Source organism: Portunus trituberculatus, chromosome 12, assembly GCF_017591435.1.
Source record: "Portunus trituberculatus isolate SZX2019 chromosome 12, ASM1759143v1, whole genome shotgun sequence".
Classification (NCBI taxonomy): Eukaryota; Metazoa; Arthropoda; class Malacostraca; order Decapoda; family Portunidae; genus Portunus; species Portunus trituberculatus.
The window spans coordinates 5,080,539-5,098,038 of NC_059266.1; the positions used below are offsets into that span (position 1 = coordinate 5,080,539).

A 17,500-nucleotide genomic window follows, 5' to 3' on the forward strand; every position below is an offset into this window, starting at 1 on the left:
GGTCTCAGCCTTTCCTCTGGGATATCCTTTTCACATTCTTTTTTTAATAATTTTCTTCAATCAGGATCATATGACATCGCCTCTTCTTTAACTTTGTCACTCTGCTTTTCCTTCTCCCTCCTTGTTTATTTATTTCATTCTCTTTTTTCATTAAGTAGGTCTGAATAATCTGTTTTCGTTTTCCCTTGTCCATCCTTCCTTAGTTCTTCCATCCTGTTCTTCCAGTTCCTGTGCTTCCTTCTTTATTCCCATTTCTATGCACTTTCTTTTTAGTTTTTAGTTTTATTTTGTTTATTTTGTTCGTCTCTGTATTCATTTACTTTTTATGTTCTTCATTAACTACATATTTTCAGGTTCCTGAAGTATTAACCCTTTGATAGGCGATGGGATTAAGTGAACGTAACATAACATGATGAAAAGTCTCACTTGTTAAACTAATCTAAGGTAACCTAATGAGAATACAAAAGTTATTAACCTAAGCTAATGATAGCATGACACTCGTTGCTTCATTTGACTGACCCGTTAAAGGCTTGCATTACTGGATCACTTCTTGCGCTTCCAGTGGTGTCTTTCAACATGAACCACAACATTAATTGAGTGTGAGGCGCCACATTAGTTTCAAGTGTTTTTTCTATTGATAAAGAATAAATTAGTAAATGAATAGATAAATAAACACTTGGACTACTGTGGCTTCTCAAATTCATTTAAATGTATTAACCCTTCAATATTTATTTATCTGTTTGTTCATATATTTAACTATTCAGCGATTCATTTACTTTTTCCGACAGGTAAAGAAAAAAAATAGGTATCAATACAAAATCTGTAAATTGAATTATTGATGTTGGTTCCCATATTGTTACACTGAACATGTTGCTTTTCATTAATAGCTGTGTACAGTCACACACCCATTAATCCTTGTTAGGGCAGCCATAGGGAAGTAGTTTATTTTATATCTAGCTGTCGTTATTAATTACGTTGAAAAGTACAAAATCAGTCAGGAAGCAACAAAAAATCACATTCTTACCAAAAATTGCTAAAACAAATATTCATGAAATTCATGTATACTGAGGTGTTAGTTGTAAAGGTGGCGTTGGTGATAATAATAATAATAATAATAATAATAATAATAATAATAATAATAATCTGTTTATCTCTCTAGTAACAAGCCAATACCCTCATGAAGGCATGTAGTCTAGACAAGGCGCCCACACACACACACACACACACACACACACACACACACACACACACACACACACACACACACACACACACACACCAAAGAAAAAAATGTAAGGGAGGGATAACAGATCCTATTAGTGGCTGGATCTGATACTGTTGAGTGTAACCTTTGTAACGGCAAAGTTTTCCACTGCTCATCCTTTCTTTGATTGTTCTCCATAAACCCGCTACATTTCTCTCTCTCTCTCTCTCTCTCTCTCTCTCTCTCTCTCTCTCTCTCTCTCTCTCTCTCTCTCTCTCTCTCTTTTACAGTGATTAGGTTCAGTAAGATTTTTTTTTTTCCAGTGTTGTGTCCTTTATCATCGTACTTTTTTTCCTATGTACTTCTCAATTTGATAAGAACACAAGGTGGAGCTACAAGAAACCGTCAGACCTACACGTGGCAGTCCCCAGTCATAGATATGTCAATTAATCTTTTAAAGTTTCCCAATGACACAGCATTAACAATCTTATTATTGTGTCTAGTATTCTATTATTTCCCAACTCCTTTCTATATACCTCTTCAAATCAAACTTTACCAAGCTTAAACCTATCATTTCCTGGTCTATCCTGAGGGTTTGGATACCTACCCATGTTACGCTCCCTTTACCACTCAGACCTCTAACAGATCCCCGCCTAACTTGTGCTGTTCTGAGAAATGTAAATTCAAAAGTTTCAATCCTCAGTTGTACGGGATTCTTTTCATCCTTTATATATTTTCAGTCTCTTCTGTCGTTTACTGTAAATCAAGAAGTGTTGTTATGTTTTTAACACTTTGAATTCGGTGACTCTCTTATATTATTATTTATGCTGAGATTACTTGCTTTTCTAAATTTCACGAGTGTCATTCAGTTTGTATGGAGAAATGTTACAATGTTTTAATCCATTGAATTCGGTGACTTTCTTGTACTATTATTTCTACTGAGAGTATGGGTTTTCTTTCCGAATTTTAATGATACAGCCTTAAAAATAATTAATCGTGTTTTTTTTTAGTAAAATCATGGTCTGAAATTATTTATTTTCGCATGATTTCAAGTTGGAACACACTGATTTGATATTTCAAGAAACCACCCTAATTGTAAGACTTAAAAGTATTAACCCTCTGTCGTAAGGAATACTTCTGATCCCTTGTATATCTTTAGTCCTATATTCGTTCACAATATCAGTAAACGTAGTAATTGTTTTCTCGCTGGTGATGGGTCGTACAAGTCTGCTCTCCTCTCCTTTGCTAGAGTGAGAAAACAACTTACTCTCCTTCCCGCCTTCTCCTCCTTCAGTGGTTGGTCTCGGCGAGGTGGCAGGAAAGTTTATCAGGAACCCGGTGAAGCTGTTCAATTGGAGTCTTTGTGTAAACGTGTCTCATTGTCTGTCATTTATTGCTTCGTTTTTTTTTTTTTTTTCATATTAATAGTTTTTGTTATTGTATTGATATTGCTTGGATTTTCTTATTTATGACGTGCATCGTCTCTCTCTCTCTCTCTCTCTCTCTCTCTCTCTCTCTCTCTCTCTCTCTCTCTCTCTCTCTCTCTCTCTCTCTCTCTCTCTCTCTCTCTCTCTCTCTCTCTCTCTCATTAGGGTGTTAAAACTTGTAATTAGGTTTGAAAATTTTTAACCGCACTTGATACATTACTTCTCACACGTGTAATTATGCGCACACACACACACACACACACACACACACACACACACACACACACACACACACACACACACACACACACACACACACACACACACACACACACACACACACACACACTTTTCTTCATTATTCATTTGTACAAGCGCGTATATTTATTTGGTAATATGCCAAAAAAGAAATGGACGTAAAAGATAAAGGTATGTAAGCTCGTATTTATTTTGTTTTCATTTTTTTACAATTTTTGAAGTAAAGTTTATTTTTATTCTATTTACACATTTTGTATATATTTCCTTGTTAATGAGAGAGAGAGAGAGAGAGAGAGAGAGAGAGAGAGAGAGAGAGAGAGAGAGAGACCCTGCATTATCATCATCGCCATCATAATCATTATCTATACAAAGTCAGTGAAAAGGAAAAACTTACCTGGAATGGTTGAGGTGAAAAGTTCAAGCCAGACAGCGATTTGTAGAACGTCTGGGCTTGAAAAGAAGTGAACACCTAATTCTCTCTCTCTCTCTCTCTCTCTCTCTCTCTCTCTCTCTCTCTCTCTCTCTCTCGTCCTTGATTGCTATTACTTTTTCGTTATCTAGTTTTGATTTATTTCTGTATCTGTATATCGTCTCTCCATTCATTCTTCATTCATTAAACATTTTGTTCTATTTAGATTTTATTCTTTCTTGCGGAGACTGTTTTCTTTTTTGCACTATCTTTCACTTATTTACTACAACCTCAATTGTTTTCATGGACGCCTATATTTCCAGGTATTTTGTGAGTTAACCCTTTCACTGCTATTTGTCACCATTTTAATTTACAACCACGAATTTCTAGACAGTTTGTTTATTAAAACCTAACAAATTTCCATGTAGCATTCCTGTTACTATCTTCAAGTTTCCTGACAGGTTGTTAGTTAATTGTCACATTTCCAGGCAGCATGTCAGGTATTTCATGCAAACTTTCATAGAAATTTCTAGTCAAGTTATTCATCGTTCACAGATTTCAGCCTTGATTTTTGTCTAGCAACCAATTTCCATGCAACTTTTTGGTCATTATCTTCAAATATCCTGGCAAGCAGTCCTTCAGTAATACACACTTCTAGATGAAGAGGAAAGGCAATAGCGGCAACTCTCCAGGCAATCAGACATGCCAATGAATATTTTAGTTTTCAGATAACAATGCAGTCAGTTCTCGAGTTTTCAGCCAATATTCAGATTTCCAGCGAAAAGTCAGCCAACTTTACAAAATTCCAGGATGCAAGTCAGTTAGTATTACATAATATCCAGACAAATCAGTATTACAAAATTATAAGCAATCAGTCAGCCATTGGTTCAAATATCCAGGCAACAATTCAGTCAACGTTACAAAATTACAAACAACAAATCAGTCAGTACTACAACTTTCCAGGCGAGTCAATTAGCTACTAAATTCAAGACAAACTTCTGGACAACGAGTCAGTCAGCATTACAAACTTCTGCACAACGTCGAACACAAATAACTTTCCAGGTTGCTCAGTCGCACCTAAGTTGTTGTCCAAGAATCCATGCAAGAGCTGTCCGTGCAAAGTTCCATACACTAATGATGTGCAGGAATCAGGCTGGCCACAAATACCGCAAATACGTGTTTGTTTACGCGCCGTGGCTATCACAGTGGTGCTATCGAGGCGAGGCGCTCTCAGGTGTTTACAGCGCTTCACATGAGTTCCTGGTGAGACCTTACTTGTCCGCCACGCACACCTTCACCCCGAGGTACAGAGGGCGCCTTGGGATATCAGGTGTAATTAGTAGTATTTGTGAGGGATTTAAGTAGTGTTCCGCGTAGTCGTAGTAAAATTAGGGATGTTTGTGTGGTGTTGGTGTTAGTGGTGGTGATGATGGTGGTGATGGTGCCAGGCGACTACACGGCGCCACGCGTTTGGTGGTTGATGATACATTCACCCCCATCTCACCCTCCCCACCCCCCACCCGTACCTCTCCCACAACTCCCTTCTCAATTCCATCTCACTCCCTAACTCCTTTTCATCTTTTAGTTTTATAGCGTGTGAAAAAAGTGAGTATTCAAATGAATGAGAATCACAGGTGTTTCAAGAGTAATGGTAATGGTGGTGGTGGTAGTAGTAGTAGTAGTAGTAGTAGTGGTGGTAGTAGTAGTAGTAGTAGTAGTAGTAGTAGTAGTAGTAGTGTATTTATAGTACTAGGTAGTAGCAGCAGCAGCAGCAGCAATAATAACAACAACAACAATAACAACAAACAAGCAGCAGCAACAATAACAACAACAACAACAACAACAACAACAACAACAATAACAATACTAGTACTGGTATAGTGTAGTAACAGCAGTAGTAGTAGAAAGAGTACTGGTTGTCAAAGAAATAGTAGAAATAATGGTGCTGCTTGTTGTTTTATGATTTTTCTGTCATATGAAGATATAATCCAAACACACACACACACACACACACACACACACACACACACACACACACACACACACACACACTCAGTCACGAGCACGCGCGCGAGCAAAATTTCGTGGTAGTGAAAAAAAAAAAAAGAGGTCCTTGGTAGTCATTACTTCTCTAATTGGGCAGGAAAATTGCTGTGTTTGGGAAAGTTTTATATGCGGGATTATCGGTTGTGTGTGTGTGTGTGTGTGTGTGTGTGTGTGTGTGTGTGTGTGTGTGTGTGTGTTTGTAGAAGCAGCCGGGGACGCACATAGTTATATATACCAAGAGACTTTGTCCTTGGTTTGATAGAAGAGAAAATATTCACTCGTTCCACACCACTATTAGAGAGAGAGAGAGAGAGAGAGAGAGAGAGAGAGAGAGAGAGAAAATATATGACGAATTACGTACTTCCTCAGTTATAGGGAGTGGGACTGTACGAGATTGGTACTATTTAAGGGAAGTGACATTGTACTGTGTCATTGTGTACCAGGAAGTGGCACTATTTAAGGGAAGTGCCACTGTATGTGAAATGAACTGTTTACGTGAGTGGCACTGTTTATGGCGAGTGGTACTGTTTTTATAAGGAGTGGCACTATTCATGGCAGTAGCATTGCTTGTAAAGAATGGCATTGTTTGTGTGAATAGCACTGTTAATGGCAGTAGCATTTTGTAAATAGCGGCGCTGTTTATGTGAGTAGCACTGTTTATGGCCAATGGCACTGTTTATGTGAGTGGCGCTGTATATGGGGAGTGGTACTGTATGGGACTTGCATTGCTTATAAATACCAGCACTGTACATAACATTCAGCAGTGTACGTAGGAAATGTTAATTCTTGTGGATAGTGTCACTGTGTTTAGAATGGTACCGTTGTAAATGGAAGGTTGTGACATTTGACATGTGAGTGATGACACTGTACATGTATGAGATGGCACTATATATGGGATTCAACATGCTATACTTGACAGTGGTGTGGCATTGTGTACGTATATATCAGAAGATGACAGTATATGCAGAAGGGATAGCATTTCATACACATGTATACTTTGTCCTGTCTGGTTATACATGCGTAGGGGGTGTCGGGCGCGAGGAGCAGCACACGCACACATGCACGCACGCAACACAAGTGCCGCGCCCACGCCTGTGATTGGCCATGGAGATCCTGGTGCCAGATGCTCGAGGTCCCGTGTCTGGACCACTCACTACTGCGGAGTATGTCACCCCCTGGAGTCGTGTTTTCCCGCCTTTCACTGACGCCGCCGCCTGAACAGACCTCAAGGCCGCAGGTGTTTTGCTCCCCTGCGAGGTGTGCCACAAGACACGGGCAGGGCGCACTGGGCTGCTACATCCCCTCCCCCACTTCGTCTCCCACTTTACAACCTTAATTAAGAGCGTATAACTTTTCAACATCTTCAGGAGATCGTGTTTGTGGGAACAGACAGTCAGAGGGAGAGAGGAGGACAGTTTTGTTGTACATGTGACAACTGAAACCTAAATAGACAACGAGGTCGAATCGGAATTTCATGAGACACTCGACTGATACAGAGTTGAGGCTGAGACCGCCCTCCCCCTCCGCCTGTTGCCTCTCTCCAACTCTCGTCCTCCCATCAGTGCTCTGTGAGCGGTGGACGGGGAAGGATTGTAGCGCGCTCCGCCTGTCTCTAAGAGTGAATCCCAGCAACTAGCGCCTTAAATGTAGTTTTCCCTTTGAGGGACTGGCCGTGAGTAGGTCGCTGGAGAGTGAGATCAAGGCTTCACGAATGCCAGTGACCGCTGAGACCCGAAAAATCAAGTGTCAGGAAGTTAGACATCGAGGATTCACGTGGCTGTGTTGTTGTTAGAGTGTGTGGACGTGTGTGTCTGAGTGTGTGTGTGCGTGTGTGTGTTGCAGCAGCCAGCCAGGAGTCCCACCAGCCGAGACGACCTTCGATAGCCTCTCCCTATCTCCCCCTCTGCTGGTGGTGCTGTTGCTCTTCCTGCTGGCCTCGCACCCCCTGCTGCCGGTGTGCTGCTGCTGTTACTGCTGTTGATCTCACGGCACCAGCCACTGACCAGGTAATTAATTAAAAAGTTCTCCCATGCTCCCGTTAAGAGGTTTGGGTGATGGGTGGGTCTGTAATGCTGGGTGAGGGGCGTGTGATCCTTGTTTTGTTTATGAGTATAGAGGCGGAGAAGGATGGGACGTGTTAATGTTAGTCTTATGCTGGGGGAGAAGCTGTGTGTGTGTATGTGTGTGTGTGTGTGTATAGTCCACGAAGTTCAACACACGCGCACAAGTTCATATTAGGCTTAATTTCCGGAAGTAGGGGCTAGGCAGTGAAGGCGGAGAAGGTTATAGGGAAGACTCTCATAGAGCGACTAGGCCTACTACCGTGTGTGTGTGTGTGTGTGTGTGTGTGTGTGCTGACTCCACGACGTTCAGCATTAAATGGGTTGGATTCGGCTTCAGCAGCAATGTTGAGTGGGCTGGCTCGGAGCATAAGAGTACTGGAGCCATATCAGAGGAGGACGAGAGATGCATGATGGTAATAGCGACACTGGTAATGAAGATAGACACCAGAGGAAATAGAGAATTCGCATATTCTTTTATAATTTCGCACAAAGTTTAAAACAAAAATAATAAACATGACAAGCACAAATGGATATAACAACAGAGGAGATAAACAACAACACTGTAATGAAGTCAAGTAACCAACATAAACACGAACACAAACATCAGACCATGGGAACGAACAACTTAACCCTCGCCAGCGCTCAGTTAGGTCACACCCGCGCTGTGTTTTGCGTCGCCACCATAGCGGAGGGGTTGCGTTGTGTTGCGGCGTAGTGTTTGACTGAGCGCCGTTCCGTGGTGGCCTTGAGTCTTGGCGTGCCGGCAGAGCGGGGCGGGGCGGGGAGGGTTGAGGCGGACCGAGGCGGGCTGGCTGAAGGAGACTCATGTGTGGTGTGGTGGCTGGTTGGCTCCAAAACAGTGACCGCGCTCCTCTCTCCCGCTCTCTGCCTCACATATCTACCGCGGCCTTGGCGTTCGCCGTGCCAGCCACCCTACAAACACATGACGCTGTTTTAATTGTTTGTATGTCCCCAGCGGGCTTTGGGAACCTCGAGGGCAGATTTTTTAGTCACCTTTCTTGTCTTTGCCGTTATCATCAATAGTAGTAGTGGTAGTGATAATAATACTGGTAATATCTTCATTTCACTAATACCGTCATTCTCAACATTTAGATACTTTCTCACTTTCTTTCGTTAACTCAACAGAAACGCCTTATTTCACATGTATAGTATAGTTCCGCGATCCAGCTGCTGGCCTGCGTAATATCTCTGTGTTTTGTGTCCCTGCTACACTGGATCGCGAGGACAGTGTCTCGCCGCGGCTCCCGAGGCTTGGACACGAGAAAGAGTAATAAATATATGTTGTAGAAACTAACATTACTACTGTGTGTGTACGGAAGTGAGAGAGAGAGAGAGAGAGAGAGAGAGAGAGAGAGAGAGAGAGAGAGAGACCGGGCAGCTTGAGTTATTTATTTTTATTTTTTTGCCTCTTTTTAATGAAGATAATGTAGAGGAAGAAAGGGCAATATTATATTAGACACTGATCTTAGAACTACAACTATTACGGCCGTTTGTTGTAGTACTATTACTACCTCTGCTACTACAACAACTATTGCTACTACCGCTGCTGCTACAACTACAACCAATTCTATTTTTGTGTTGCAGCGTCTACTTGTATTTCAAACTATATCACATACATAATTCAACTAACCGGTACTACATACTGTTTTATATACGTATTTCAAATATGCTTAATAATAATGGTAAAAATAATGATAATAGAAATAATTGTCTGTTAGAACGGCATCAACAGCAACAACAAAATACTTAATAAAACCTCAGTGTCAGCCATAAACGTTTCACTAATCCTTTATTCATTTGATATCATTGTCATTTACAGTTCCTTTGCAGCACGTACTGAGAGTAGAGCGAAGGTTGGCGGTTCAGGTTCTTCATTTATTTTTACACCTTTTCCGAGAGGGGACGTAATTGAATCCCATGGCCCCGCTGTGAGTACGAGGAGGGAACGACGCGACTGTCTTGGGCGAGACATGGGTTGGATTTGTACCTGGAATGCTACTGTTGTTATGAGTAAATACCACACTCCGTAGATTTCATTCATTTTATATTTTTCTGTGTGTATTTTTAAAAGTATCGTAAGAGGGAAGACTGCATGACGTTTCTTTCATTTACATATAATTTTTTTTTTTTTATTTGTATATTTGAAATGGGAGAGCATTGTTATTAGTAGTAGTAGTAGTAGTAGTAGTAGTAGTAGTAGTAGTAGTAGCAGTGTTGGTGGTAGTTGTAGTCGTTGCATCATCTTCATTTATTCTAAATTTTCGTCTTTTCATTTTTTCTTTTTATTTTTCAACAACGCTATTGTTTTCTTTTATTTATTTGTATTTTTTAGATTTCTTGAAAGGTTCATCAAAAAAAGAAGGTAAGGCGGCCTGCTTCTATTATTTATATGTATTTTTCTATATTCAAAATGGGGAAAACAAATAAGGGAAAATGTCGCTCGTCTGAAATTGAAGCTGTACATATTAGTTCAAAGCGTTTATAGGGGAAAAAATATCCAGCCTTTCACTTCATTGATTACTTTATATTTGTCACTAAGAATTATAAGGGAAAAAATGACGCCATCCAATTACACGTTTGCTTCACAACATTTACAAACTCATGCATTTCAAAAGACAAAGAATGGTGAATAAAAAAAAAGGCACTTTAAATTGTCATCCATGAAACATTCCCAATTACATTTCTTCCTCAGATGTGTATTGAAAAAGCAGAGAGAGAGAGAGAGAGAGGAGGGGAGGAAGGGCAGTGTAAGCTACTTATCATACTAACCACATTAAACATTTTCGCCTAATTTTTCATACTTTCCTGTCAACTAGCGGAGGGAAATCAGAGGTACATCGTTTTGGCCAGCGTCCGATGTAGAGTGGCGCTTCTAATTCACCTCTCTCATGGAAGCGTGGAGTTTGGTGAAGTTTCCTTTCCGCGCAATGCACCTGTTCAGTGATGAGAGAGAGAGAGAGAGAGAGAGAGAGAGAGAGAGAGAGAGAGAGAGAGCTGATGTGCAAAGATGAACATGGAACAGAAGGAGTAAATACACACACACACACACACACACACGCACACGCACACAAACAAACACACACAAAAGACCAGTCAAATTAATTACAGGAAGACAGACAGACACATCGATCGCCCAGGAATAATAATAATAATAATAATAATAATAATACTGATAATAATAATGTCTCCCATTCATACTGTGTTGCGGATGTGTTCATGAAAAGAAACACTGAATAGTCAATGCTGCTATTAAAACGAACAAAGTAGGCGTGAATTTATTGTTTGATTAAAGTGACGACGTGAGAGAGAGAGAGAGAGAGAGAGAGAGAGAGAGAGAGAGAGAGAATACCAAATTGAATACATACATATATAATTAGGTCAACACAAACTCGCATAAAAACATACATACAAACCGACATACACATACGAAACATTCCGGCATACCTCTCTTAATTTTACCAGAACGTTTCATTCATGGGACACGAAATATTACTACACTTTCGCTCAGACCGAAATGGAACCACTTCTAGAATACAGATGAGGGAGAAGTGGTGGTGGTGGTGGCTGGGAATGTAGACTAAGAGGTTAAGTATGAGAGGAAGGTAGTATGGGTGGCACGGTGGTGATTGTGGTGGTGGTGGTGGTGGTTGTGATTGTGGTGGTGATGGTGGTTGTGGTGGTGAAATACATTGTGGCCCTGAGTGTGGCATTGTTTGTTTTAGTATTGTTATTGTGGTGATAGCGCGGCGATAGTAGTGAAGGGAAGTGGTGGAGGTGGTAGTAGTAGTGATGGTGTTAGTAGTGGTGGTGATGAAAAAGGATGTAACAGAAGTAGTAGTAGTAGTAATAGCAGTGGTGGTAGTAGTAGTAACCGTAGAAGTAGTAGTAGTTATTCTTGATATTTTTGCTGCTTGTTGCGGAGGAAAATGTGACCTTAACAGTAGATTAGTAGTAAGAGTTGTGGTAGTAATAGTAGCAGTGACAGTAAACGTAGTAATAGTAATAGTAGCAGTGACAGAAGACGTAGTAACCTTAACAATAAAAATAACATCGATATTAACACTAGTAGCACCGACTATGAAAAAAAAAAAAACATAATGACACGAGTGGTGACCGAAGTGAGCTGCAGTGGTGTGGTGGTGGTGGTTGTGGTGGTGGCGGCAGTAGTGACGAAGGTTGGGGGTGGGAGGGGAACAGGATCAGCGCTCCACCACCCGACCTGACTGGAGTTAACAGGCAGGAAATCAGTCAATCACTCAGTTCAGCGGCGTCTTGTGGCACTCACTGAAGGTCCACCACCACCACCACCACCACCACCACCACCACCACCATCATCATCATCATCATCATCATCAACAACAACACCGCCTTGTACTGTTACCTCTGCACGTTTATTATTCGTCTTGTTTTTGTGTGACTTGTTCCTCCTCCGCATTCTTGCAAGCATCTCTCTCTCTCTCTCTCTCTCTCTCTCTCTCTCTCTCTCTCTCTCTCTCTCTCTCTCTCTCTCTTGCAAAGCTATATGACACCTGTTGCGGGACTCCAGGCACACATTCTCTCTCTCTCTCTCTCTCTCTCTCTCTCTCTCTCTCTCTCTCTCTCTCTCTCTCTCGTCACGTCACCACTTAATTCAAACAATAAATTCACGCCTATTTTGGTTGTTTTAATGGCGCTGTTGAGTGTGTCCCCAGATTTCCTTCAAAAAGCGATATTTTGTAACGCGACGGGAAAAAAAAATTGGAAAAAAAATGTATAAAGTGAAAAACAAACTGGTTCTTTCGTTAATAAATTTTACTGGCCTCATTATTTATTTATTTTTATTTGTAGTAGTACGTAGTTGTTATATAAGTAGTAATTGATTCCTGTATCTATTTCAGTTTGTCATTCTTTATATGAAAAGTTCCGCTTACTGTATTTTTTTTTTTTCTCCTCTGTTTAAATGTATATATTGTTCCTTTCTTTTCATTTATTTTCCTCTACACAAATGTTCCGTTCCCTTATTCATTATATTTGCAGATCATTTTCTTCATGCACTTTTATTTGATGGGAAAAGGGAGATTAAATAGAAAAAAATTGTAAATGATATTCTCTCTCTCTCTCTCTCTCTCTCTCTCTCTCTCTCTCTCTCTCTCTCTCTCTCTCTCTCTCTCTCTCTGCGCGTCCTCGCTTAAATATTAAGTAACTTGTTTTCATTTTCTCTCTCTCTCTCTCTCTCTCTCTCTCTCTCTCTCTCTCTCTCTCTCTCTCTCTCTCTCTCTCTCTCTGCGCGTCCTTGTATTAAATCTTAAGTAGTTTTATTTTCTCTCTCTCTCTCTCTCTCTCTCTCTCTCTCTCTCTCTCTCTCTCTCTCTCTCTCTCTCTCGCTGTAAATGATGCCGCCTTCTCCTTTCTTTTATATGTTTTCATTTCTAAAAGTTTTCACTTCCTTTTAGTCATAATTTAACTTTTCAATCTTTCAAATTTTCTCTTATTTTGAATCGTAAAATTTTCACTACATTTCAGTCGTTAAAATTTTCAACCTTTTTCAATCGTCATTTTTTTCTACTTTAAGACTAATTTTCTCTCTCTCTCTCTCTCTCTCTCTCTCTCTCTCTCTCTCTCTCTCTCTCTCTCTCTCTCTCTCCGTAGCGCTACAAACTGTGCCATTCCTCGCCACGTTTCTTCGTAAGGGTTCAGGAGGGAACCGTAAAAGAACCGAGGATTATTTAGTTTGTTTTTTTGTTAGTGCCACTACTGTAAACAAGATATTAAAACTGTTTACGGAAGAGAGAGAGAGAGAGAGAGAGAGAGAGAGAGAGAGACCTAACAAACACAGAGACCAACAGACAGATAGACAGTGGAAAAGAAAACAAAATAGCAATGTTGGTATTACCTGTGTCAATATTAAGTGTCCTTTTCACCTGTGTTGATATGTATTACCAGTTCTTGAATACCTGTCAATATTCATTACCTTAGTTCACATTACCTACCTCTTACCTTACCAAAGTGCCGTGCCTCTACAGACGTTGGCGACCATGGAATGCCACTCTCCTCTATTGGTTGTCATTTGTAGCAGACGACCAGCCGTGAATCTTTCTCCTGCTGTTCTCATTGTGCCATTCAAATATTTCTCTTGGTCTTCCTCTCGCTCTTCTACCTGATATTCTTCTCGTCAAGCTCAGGTTTTCTAGTCTTCTTCTCATAATATGTCCTAAGTATCTCATCTGTTTTGATCTCACGTTTAACAAAAGTTCTCTTTCAGCCTCCATTCGTCTCAACACTTCTTCGTTTGATATTTTATCCATCCATGTAATTTTTTCAGTAGTCTCCTCCAGCACCACATTACAAATGCCTCCAACCTTTTCTTTATCTGCTTACTTATAGTCCATGATTCTGAACCATATGATAACAGAGACCAGACATAGGTTTTAACTGCTCTTACTCTTGTTGCTATTGATGTCTGTCTGTTACTTAGGATATTTCTTATCTTTTGAGATACCATTCTTGCTTCACCTATTCGCCTTTTGATTTCTACGTTGCATCCTTCATCTTGTTATATAACTTCCCAAGTAGAAAAATTGTCTCACTTATTTAATTATCTTATTCTTTATTCTTAAATTGCATCAGGGCACTTGTGTCTTCTTACTAACTACCATAACTACCGTTTTATGTTTATTCATAATGAAACCTTTTTCCTCACTTGCCTCCTTCACGACTGTCAACATATCATGTAGTTTCTCTTGAGTGTCAACTATTATCTCTGTGTCGTCAGCGTACCTCATGTTGTTTATGTTCTGTGCTCCAACAATGAAACCCTCTAAACCTTCCACTATCTCATAATTATTTAACTGTATAAGGACAACAGATTCCTGCCTCTACCTTTGTCAATAAAACCTGTGACTCAGTCCAGTCGTCTGTGTAAAGTGGCATTCATTACCTGTGTTGATGTTATTACCCACTGCTTGTATTTATATATCCTGCCCTCCTTCCTCCTCATGTTAATATCTCCTCTCGCCTGCCTACCTCGTTTTAATATTTCCTGCTTCTGTGTCACCTGTCCTTCAATCCATGCGTCATTATTAAGTGTTCTTCAATCCTGTGTTAGTGATACCTGTTTTTTCTTGTGTTTGTATTTCCTACCTCTCGTCTTGTTAATATTTCCGGCCTTTACCTGTTTAAATATCACCTGTCCTTCAGTCCATGCAGTGAGCAACAATTCACACCTCAAACAAGAATGTAGGGAATCTTTATAAGCATCGACAAAAAAAGAAAAAAGGATTATCAGGAATATATTTTGCAATTTTTAACTAGTATAACGTTTTGGGGTGGCTGAACAGAAAAGGTGCCTTAGAGTGGTTCGTAATCAAGGAAAGATAAGCCAAATAACAGTGAAAGTAATACCTGCCCTTCAACTCACGCTTCACCTGCACATTCCGCTCGTTACCTGCTGCCATTGAATTTTTATTACCTGCTTGTAGTTTTACCATATGCTGAAGGGGAGGATGAAGGCTGGTAATAACGCCACGGGTGATGTTGCTTTATTACAGTGACCCTGAACTGAACCACGATAAGTCTGCAGGCGCTGAAAGATCTGACGTACACGATGCTTCCCTCTCCGTGTTCGATGGATATTGTGTAAACTTATGCCAGATTATTATACGTCCTGGGAAAGAAGTCATGGTAGTGGAATATGTAGAAGATGATGGTCACTGTCAGGCATGCAAATCTAGTAGTGGTAGTAGTAGTAGTAGTAGTAGTAGTAGTAGTAGTAGTAGTGGTGGTGGTAGTAGTAGTAGTAGTAGTAGTAGTAGTAGTAGTAGTAGTAGTAGTAGTAGTAGTAGTAGTAGTAGTAGTAGTAGTAGTAGTAGTAGTGTTAGTAGTAGTAGTAGTAGTAGTACTGTTTCATTTTATTTGTTGTAGTGAAGACTGTTTAACTTGTACCATTTTTATATATTGTTACGAGAAAGAAATCATGATAATGTGAGGGTCAGGTGTTCAGATAGTGAGTATGTATAAGACTTGCACATGTATTCGTATTTCACTTAGTTTCATTTAGCAGTGAAATAAAAATGGCTTAGTGTTCGTTTTATAACATGTTTCCTCACAACGCAAGTAGATCAAGGACTTCCCAGCATTCACCCTCTCACTGCTACACATGATCACTGGCAGGCACTCAGGGGTACGTACTAGTCTGCCGTGTATTGAGTTGTAGCGAAGCGAGTGAAAAAAAATATCGTCTTCGTAAGTAAAACTAAGATCGTAAGCAAATATTTGACCATTACACCTTCAGTAAACATGATCAAAATTTTTATAACAAATTTTGATGAAATGTAAATGTTTGTAATTTTGTTATATTTTGTGTGTGTATGTTATCGGCCATTCGGCGTTGGTTGACTTGGATTACATTGACCAATTTGGCTTCATTACTGTGAAAACGCGGGGCAGACACGCATAGACACATCCAAGGCTTTTTACTACCTGATATAGATTTCGATTTTATCAGTATGGTAAGTTTCTTTGAGTTTTCTCTCTCTCTCTCTCTCTCTCTCTCTCTCTCTCTCTCTCTCTCTCTCTCTCTCTCTCTCTCTCTCTCTCTCTCTCTCTCTCTCTCTCTCTCGTTTGCAGATGCCCATTGCCCTAGTTTTTTTTTTTTTTTTTTTTCAAAATTTTAAAAGTATATTTTCAGTGAACCCTTAGAATTAACCAGCCTGCCTCATTATTTTCTGTCATTAATCTGAAACTGCTTTAAAATGCAAATTTGGAGCCTTTTGACAACACTCTTTGGCACTGACACCATCAGAGGCCCTTATTTATCATATCCTTTCTGTTGTTTTAGGCCAATTCCCTCTAGCATGAAAAGATAAATGAATACATAACACATCTACATACGGAAAGGATAAATTAAATCAAATACTGGCGGAAACTTCCTAACACACACGCACACATTAAAGAACAGAACACTACCACCGTCTGAGGCATGAAGCAAGATCACTCCTTCTCAGCTCAGCACCAATACTCTATTCACACGAAGGATAAAAATAGATACACCTCTTCCTTTTTATAAACCTTTTCATAGCAACATCTCTCGGTCATTGCCCTTTTGTCAGTTAATCCCGACTGTGAACCCTCAACACCTGATTCCTTCGTATAATAGGTTCAGACAGGCACGGTCAGACACAAATATTTAGGCCTGTGAAGGAGCGAAGAGAGGAACGGAAGGTTGGATAACGCAAGGACAAAAAAGAGAGGATAATGGGTTAGATGGAGGTTGTAAAGAAAGAAATGGGGCTTGGCGATAACGGAAGGAGGGAAGAAGGGATGGAGATAAAGAAGGAAGGAAGGAGGGAAGAGATAAAAGTAAAAGATTGAATTTCCTTGTCGGGAGTGAAGGATGGAAAGATTCTTCATATGATAAACTATAAAAAGACGAGAGAGAGAGAGAGAGAGAGAGAGAGAGAGAGAGAGAGAGAGAGAGAGATAAAGCACTACTAAATCTTCCATACACTTGTCGTAAGTCAAGTCTCGTGTAATGAAAAAGGAAAGGGGGGAAAAAAATTGGTAAAAAAGTGGCAGGTGAGACGTAATAACCAAGGTGTAACGGGAAAGTGTGACGGAGTGTGACGCGTTAACACACAAGATGTGACAGCGAGAACTAGATTGTGTGGGTGTGACGGGGATGATGTCTGGTGTGTTATTCACCAAGGTCGTCTGCTGGTCAATCAGCCAACCTTGCCCCTAAGGAAAAAGCTCAGAGCTCATACTGACCGATCTTCGGGTAGGACTGAGGCCACACTATACACGCCACACACCGGGAAAGCAAGGCCTTGAGTTACATTCCTTACCTATCTATTGCTAGGTGAACAGAGGCTACACATTACACCCATTTGCTTCGCCGTTCCCGGGACTCGAACCCAGGCCCTCTCGTTTGTGATCCGAGCGTGCTACCCACTTCACGACGCGGTGAGTAAAACCGTGTGTGTGTGTGTGTGTGTGTGTGTGTGTGAGGAGACCATATCCTGAAACATTTCTGCGCCGCACCTCCACAACTTTGTAAAGGCTCTACTTGAATGAATACGGGATTCATTTTACCTTG

General features: G+C 40.4%; 1 protein-coding gene across 1 annotated transcript in view; it reads left to right on the plus strand.

Moving 5' to 3' along the window:
• The first annotated feature begins 6,484 nt into the window (after positions 1 to 6,484).
• LOC123502764 (atrial natriuretic peptide receptor 1-like) overlaps positions 6,485 to 17,500 on the plus strand; it is a 141,183-nt gene continuing 130,167 nt past the window's right edge. Inside the window, exon 1 of the mRNA XM_045252011.1 lies at positions 6,485 to 7,350. The gene's annotated coding sequence lies outside the window, so the exon portion shown is untranslated. The remainder of the gene's footprint in view (positions 7,351 to 17,500) is intronic.